The 8,198-nt window shown below is 30.8% G+C and overlaps 1 long non-coding RNA gene across 1 annotated transcript in view; it reads right to left on the bottom strand.

The window, feature by feature from the left end:
* The window catches only part of LOC133793983 (uncharacterized), a 4,427-nt gene extending 51 nt beyond the window's left edge, over positions 1 to 4,376 (bottom strand). The window contains exons 1-3 of the long non-coding RNA XR_009875059.1: positions 4,237 to 4,376; positions 3,674 to 3,721; positions 1 to 10 (exon numbers count right to left, since the gene is read on the bottom strand). The exon at positions 1 to 10 is cut by the window's left edge and continues 51 nt beyond it. This is a non-coding gene — a long non-coding RNA (uncharacterized LOC133793983). The remainder of the gene's footprint in view (positions 11 to 3,673; positions 3,722 to 4,236) is intronic.
* Between the last annotated feature and the right edge of the window lie 3,822 nt (positions 4,377 to 8,198).

Below are 8,198 nucleotides of genomic sequence, written 5' to 3'. Positions count from 1 at the left end.
GGTTTAACAACTGTTAGACAAGACAATCACATTATTTGCATTTGTAATATCAGGGTCATGACAAGGTCATTCACACACATGCTTTTAAAAGAAAACACGCCTTGGTTGAATTTCAGTATATTTGGGTTATTGAAGTTTAAAGCTTTATTGAATTTCATTCAGGGGCAGAGTTGCTTGTTCAGAGTTAAATGATCACTTTTGATGAAGATTCTAGAGTGGAGTTAATTACTTAATTCCAATTTACAAATTTGTTCTAGTTCCCTGTAGAGTGTTTGGGATTTCTTTATGGTCTCGTACCTTTTCTGATTGTTAATGGATATAAATTTATAATTGATTCCAGATTTGTGGTTTATAGATCATTATTAGTTCTCAGTTTGATTGTATAACCGTGTATGGTGAGTTGTGTTCAGAATAAGTGGTAAACATTTCTAGAAGAACAGGGTTATTTTAGATTTAGAGAGAGAATTAAGACAGAAAATAAAATAGAACTTTAGAGAGAAATAGAATAATAACAGAGAAGGTGAACATTTAAAGAGAATCAAGAGAGGAAGAATTCAGCAATTCATTCATTTCTTACTAGTGTCAAAAACAGTGGTAGAGCAAATTCCTCTTTGTAGTAGGGGTAAACTAGGAAATATAAATTATAATAGGCAGAATAAAAATAATTATAAAATATTGTTGAAAAAATTAAATTTTTATGGGGACAAAACATATTTTTTAAATAAAGTTTACTTGTAAATTATTAATAAAAAATTTAAGTGGGGCCTTGCTCCCCCTGGTCAAAAGCATTGTTGGCCTATTTATAGATAGGAAAATAAACTAAACTAGCAATTATAAAAATAGAACCCACGCATTCTATCACTGGAACCGAAATAATGATGGGAAAAAAGTACCAACTGATGATGTGATATTCCACAATCAGTACTGGTAAGTGCTCATGTTCCCTCTTGCATACTTGCACAATGTAAAACTACTTGAATCCCTGGTTTCATTACTCAAATCGTTTAAAATACCTTATGGTTCGAAATAACATTTTGTACTAGTGTGATTGTTTCTTTTCATCGAGTATTTAGGAGTACTGAAATATGTTTCTGCCGTGATTAATAAGTACTGTTTCATGGGTCATAAAACATTAAAACTTTGGCTGTTAATCAGGGCAAGCAACATGGGGAGGAGGCGACTGAAGAAGAATCGTTCTAAGGTGGGAGAGGAATGAATTGCTTAAAATATTTGGATCATATTGCTTTAACATTTATCAGATCATGCTTTCTAGAAGACAATAATTAAGTTCATGGATAATTTTCCAATATATGACTGGCTCGTTAGTTTGTCCAGCATATGAAAGGTGGTAATGTTACTATTGTACCATATACTTAGTTGTAAAAAGTAATTGAAAAGCAAAAGTATGGTAGTTGCCATTGTATTTGAATTTTGAAATCTGGCTGGGTTTCGATAAATGAAAATTTTGGAATAGTTTAACATTACTAAGCTTTCATTTTATTTTTTCGTACTCCAACAAATTTTTAGTTTTTACTATATTAGTAGTGATAGAAAAAATTGAAACAGTTCTCTTTTTAGACTTGTTAGTAATAAATTGTAATGCTAGATGGAATACATTGTTGCTATAATGAGTTTTAAATTAACAAGTGCTCCTCATTTATTTATTATTGTCAATATATATAGGAAGATCATTTAAAGCCTAAAAATAAATAATTTTTCTTGAATATATTAGTAGCTGGCTTCCATGCCATTATATGAGATTAAAATTATAATTTTTTTGGAGTTATCCTCTCTATTTTATTAGTTCTTTGGATGGGGACCTGGGAAAAGTAGCAAAATGTTGAGTGTTTGTGCTGAGTGTTGTGTTTTGGGATTCTTGTACAAGTCTGGAAAGACAGGTTGCTAGTTTATGGTGCTACTGAGACTAGGTACTATCTGTGGTATATTATGACTAACCTTTCTTCTGTTTCTTCTTAGTGCTATTGATTCATCTAGTTAGTGGTTTTATTTGTTAACTCTAACTTAGTTATAAACATCCTAAATTTATTTGGTTTCAGTCTAACTTTGAAACCTGTCCAAAAAAGAGAGTTACATTTGCTATGTTTTGATTATTGATAAGGCAGCCTCTCTTGATAAATACAACCTAGAATAAAAGGAAATATATATAAGAAGGGAAAATATACTGAAATTATTAAGATGCGGATTCCCTGATTACCCCTAAGAAATTTTAAGCAAGTTTACCATCTTTTGAGCTCGTTTAAATGCCTTATGGTGCTCTTAGTTTGTTCTGTTTATTGATTCATTAAGTCTGTTTCTGAGAATATTCTGACTTACTGAGCTGTAAAACAGAACGATCAAATTTTTGTTTTTATAAAATTCTTGGATTTTAATGGTCATAGGATCATAAGTTCAACGTCTATCCACCCAAATTGGAAGGGATAACTCTTCAATAGCAAGATTGAAGCTTAATATGCTAATTGCATTCTTGTTCAAGCTGCCATGTTTTGATTATTAGTGGTGCTTTAATTGATCATTGAAACTGTGTTGATGTTAAATTAATGGCTGATTGTACATGCATAAGAATTTACATGATTGTTAATAATGGAATCCAATATTCCATATGTAAAAATATTGATTTTGTAAGAAAATGGTTAGGAGCTGACTTCTAGTGGGTTAAACGAGTTATGGGTCAAACTAATTATGAATTTTCTTGTATTTTAGGATGTATAGATGTCCATAATGTGTAAAAACGTGCAAGAAGGTTTTGAATTGACCAAGCGATAACCTTTGCAAAATTTGTGTGTAGTCTGGGATAAGCATTTAAAAAATGAGGTAAATGGCTGATTTTGGACAATTATTTCGGTGGAAAAATCATTGCATTTTTGGATGATTTTTGGAGAATACATTATTTTAATATTTAAGAATCAAATGGCCAAATTTCAAAGGAGAATTTTAAAAGAGCTGTGAGTTATGAATTTTCAAAATTTGAAAAAAAATTAATGAGAATTTACCATAGTTTCTGGATAGCCAACTTTGAGTATCCGTTTTCAAAAGTAGGTGTGATTTTTTCATTAAAGCTTCAGCACATGTAGACATTTTACTTTTTTAAGGAAAAGGGTTTTGGTATATGTATAGTTTGTCTTTTAATTTGAGCAATATTATCTCAATCAGATAATTATCACCTCTTAACAGAATTATAATGTTTTTTTACAGTCTATGGTTTGTTATGGTTGATATTCTTATTCATTGCTCACTTTGTTTTGACAGACTGTATTATGTATATCTAAGTATGTTTGCGAAATTATAAGCCTACATTATTTGTATACATATGGAAATAATGAAAACAATATGACTAAATGAAAAATTTAATCTATACATATAATGAAAAATCTAATCTATACATATAAAAGCTTACCTAACCATCTATCAATACCAAGTCAAAAAATTCAAACAACACACAATAAGTTTTCTTCCTTATATCACCACAACACACAAACAAATTTTCCAGAACCTACTTCTCTAATACACACAAGTTTTCAACCTTCCGTTATCACCGCAGCACACAATTTTAATCTCAGAACCTACTTCTCTATGGATGAATATTTAAGATATTCAAGCTCCTCTAACATTTTAAAGATATTAATAATAATAGTTAAAAGAACAAATTCCGTACCTCTTGCAAATTACCTTTGCAATGCTCCTTGCCAATTCGATCCCCAACCTAAAGAATATAATCAATACTTAAAAGATTAATACAAAATTAAAATTTGTCAATAGATATTAAACAAGCATGTATAATAAACTAACAAACTAAACAACATGGCAAGCAAGCTCAAACAACCAAAAATAAAAGTTGGAATATGACCAATCAGAATAAGGCTTAACTGTTAAGTGGATGGGTTTAAAGATGAAGACAGAAAATCACTACTTTCATATCACAAGCATCTGATCAGATTATTTAGCCCCATGGAAGCAAGAGTTGGAGTTTTATGATGAAATATTTGGTTATCATAACAAAGATGTTCTCAGTCATTGAGAGAGTTACTGACTTGAAGTGTGAGCAAAAAGGGAGATACAGAGAGAAAAGTAAGAGCAGAGACAATGAGATGGGAAACAGGACTAGGATGTGCAAGGTGGTGGCAAACCATGCAAAAAGTTAACGCAAACTAATCACAACTTCTGTCAGATTCCTTACTCCATGGATACAAGTTTAGGATGGAGAAATGAGAAACATACCTCCATCCTTGACTGCAGTGACAGTGAGTCCAGCACTAGTGCTTCCTAAGCCAGTAATGACAACAGATCTGTTACTTAACTTTGCAGCAAATTTCAAGAACTGAGATTTCCCGGTACCTGAGAAAAGCCTTAAAAAAATTTACTACATATATACATATACATGTAACTTTTTCCGTATAATGATTTAATGATTACATACAGATTCAAAAAAAGAATCTGAACTCATTAGCAAATTTTCACCAATGATAGTAATATAAATATATATATATTTGGGTATATTGAAATAATAAGATAACTCCCACCTATACAATGAGCAAAATAAATGGACCAGAAACCCCAAGGGAAGGGGAAAGAAACAAACAATTAAACTAAGCTGCATTACTCAAGCCAAACAAGAATAAATTAACAAGGACTAGAGAAGAATTTTCAGCTTTGAAAAACTATTTTTATTGGAAAAATTAATAATGGTTGGGCAGTTTTCTATTTTTCAAGGAAAATTTCAGTAATTCTAATTTTCTGTAGTTATAATTAATGTAGCTAATGCATGTGTTACCCGAAAAGACAAGTTATAAAATGGCGTGCAATCCATATCTCAATTGTTATAAGGGAGAAAATACCTCTTATACTAATAACCTTTAGAATAACACCCAACAAACACATCAAGAGCACAAGAAATTAAAAGAACTACCTCTCTTTAGTACCATGTATGACTCCAATGGAAAAACAACCATCTCAACAATGAAAAATGTTTCTTCTTTCAAACAGACACCCATAAAATATGTACATTAAATTCCCTGTCAAAGCAAATTCAATAATAAAACCAAAATCAATTGAAAACCAACAGGATAGAATAAATCAAGAAAAGGAGTTCCAGAAGTAAAGAAAGGAAAATGATAGGTCCCAGTACATTAATAGAATATAGATAGTAGAGAGGTTGTTGTGCTACAAAGCAAAGCAAACAAAATGCACTTAGAATTGACAGTAAAAAGATGGAGAGACAAAATAAAACTATATTCATTAATGGTTCAAACTTAACATAAAGAAACATATTCCAACTCAAATGTCCAAAAAAATCATCATTTTCATGCAACTGAAATTAATTGTATAGTTTCATGATTCCATCCTTGAAACAAAGAGTGTAATATATATAAAATATGTAGACTTCAGTAATTGATGATTTCAGATTTTTATAATCTTTAAGAACAGTAGACTTTTTTTTTCTTTCTTCTTCTTTTCTTATTTGGTCTTATTGAATAAATGTAAAGTATAGACTTGGAAATGTTTATCACATTAAATAGAAATAAAAAAGAGGATTAGAATAGAGGGAATCGAAACATGCTGGCCATTGTCTCCTTCTCTGTGGATTAGAATTTTCCCAATCTTGATTCCCTTACAACATGCTCTCAGAGCATTCTCCATACTCTCACTGCTTTAATGACAAGAATAAGTGTGCAATATATCGAATTAGTACATTGTGAAAAATTACAGCTTTGAATCTTACTTTTTGGCCCAAGAATAGAAATCCTCTAGAGTTTGCTTCCAAATATAAAATTTATATGAAAAACTGACAAAAAAACACATGCCACAATTGCTTTGCGAAATTACCTCCTGATTATAGACACACCACATAATCTCTTACAGAAATCTACACCAGTATACACAGACTCTGCGAAAGACATGAGATGTAAATTAGCTATCAGCAATTACAGTTTCAAGAAATTGGACTCTCTTAGCGAAATCAAAATTAGAAAAAGAAAACAAAATAATGAAGGTATCATCTATACAGCATAAACTAACTTTAGTCTTTGAACAGCAAACATGCATATGAAGCATGGGTCCTTAACTGTCATATTAGGACAATTAATATTAGATTTTCCTTTTTAGAGATTTGGAGTACTGACAACATAATGCTTTGCTTTTCTAATATGAGTAGTGGCACTTAACTGTTGAGGCTAAACAGTTAATGCCCTCACATTCAGACAAGAAGCTAATGTTACTCATATGCTAAAAATTTTCCTGTTTAAAAAAAGAAAAAAGGAAAAGTTACAATATGATAAGTAATTTTTCACATATAAGCTGAAGGAACCCATTAAAAATGAAAACAGAAAATTGAAAGGGACAAAGAACTAAAAAATTCCATTTGACTGTCAGCTTACCAATTGGAGTGACCACCTATTTTTCTGTAAATGGCAGATGTCCCAGACCATGCTCAACGACCTGGTAATAATTTCAAGACATTACTCATTGACTAATCCCATTCTCAAAATGCAAAACCATAAATAAACCATTCTCAAAATATATGATTCCCTCTATGCAAATAACAAGGTTTTGCAATCTATCACATAAATGCAAAATCAAAGCAAGGAATAAAGACAGATATAGAAGTTTGTCATGTATTCTCATTAGTTATACCAATTAAGTAATGAACATCAAAAGCTAAAATGGCTTGCTGTTTGTTAATTTATTCCAACAAAAACTGAGAAATTACCTTATAAATCATTGAGTTTGTGAGCGTTTTTCTTGCTGAAATTTGACTCTTTCTCTCCATTTCCAGGCATAGCTAATTCTTTCGCAAAAATAAGTGCCTAGCAAAGAACCAACATCAAAAACTCCCATGAAAACAAAATAAAGCTGAGAGCACATCAAATTACCCTATACAAGTTATTCATGTTCTATTTTATTTGGAATTCAGCAAAAAGATTTGTAGAACATAATATTGTGTTTTTCAATAGAATTTTGATTTCAGTTTGAACAAAACAAATGCATGTCACTTGAATCAACATCCAAAGAAGATCTGAAACTGGTTTTTTCAGAATTACAACTAGAGAATGAGATAGCGAAACCATTTTTCAAAATCCCAAAACCTAAATTCTCAATCTAAACAAGTCATAACAAAACATAAATAGAACCAAGGAAAGCTTAAAAACACCCCTGAATTTTTATCAACAACTCCATTAAACACCTGATTGCCATCCCAATTTTTAAACTTACAAGCATAATGAAAAAAAAAATACACTCTGAATCTTTAAACAAGAGGGAAAGTTTTTAGTTCAACAAGTGTCACATGCAGATGCAATTGTTTTAAAAGTTAAAAAAAGGACCCATGTGTCATAGAAATCACTCCACTGTGATATTGAATCCTTGATTTTTAGCTTCCACATAACAAGGTTTTGCAATCTATCACATAAATGCAAAATCAAAGCAAGGAACATAGACAGATATAGAAGTTTGTCACATCTGCAAAATAAACAAAGAAATATTTTATTGTTATTATCTAGCATCACAAATTACTTCAAGAATATTGTTAGAGAATTTTGGAAAAAATTCAAAAAAAATTGAGTACTATTAAATGCTAGCTGACTTACCATAGCAACAGCACCAGTAGTGCAGCAAAATCATGTTAATTCAGATTACTGATGAGAAAAATTAATTTAATAATACAAAGAGTGCAATATTTTATATATAGGTGGCAGATGATGGTTAGTTGAACTCATCATTCAGAAGGGACCAAGTTGTATGAATTAAGTCTAAATGTCAAAATCAGCTAACATACTGATCAAATTCCACCAACCCAAATTTTATAGAAGTAAAATGAGTAAATAAACAAATATAATAAAGAGTGTATATTTTGTTAAATCATCAGTTCAACATGTAAAAGAATTAGGTGCTGCTTGGCTTTGCTGAAACAGGAGAACGAACGGTTGCTTCTAAATTCATCAAACCAATGCATATAATTTCCTTATTGTAAGGGTTGCATCTCACAAGGGTTTCTAATTTTCATTTAAAAGTTTAAACTCCAAACTTTTCACATAGCAACAATGCTTAAAGCTAGTGAAAAGATTGCACAAACTGGTTGTGAGGAAAATGCAAGTCTTAAAGCTAAAAGAGGAAAAAGAACATGATGTGAATCAGCGATCACAACAAAAATGAATCACAACAGCTATTAATAACATAGGATTTTG

The sequence above is a fragment of the Humulus lupulus genome, chromosome 8 (genome assembly GCF_963169125.1).
Source record: "Humulus lupulus chromosome 8, drHumLupu1.1, whole genome shotgun sequence".
Taxonomy (NCBI): Eukaryota; Viridiplantae; Streptophyta; class Magnoliopsida; order Rosales; family Cannabaceae; genus Humulus; species Humulus lupulus.
This window is presented reverse-complemented; position numbering and strand designations above follow the sequence as displayed.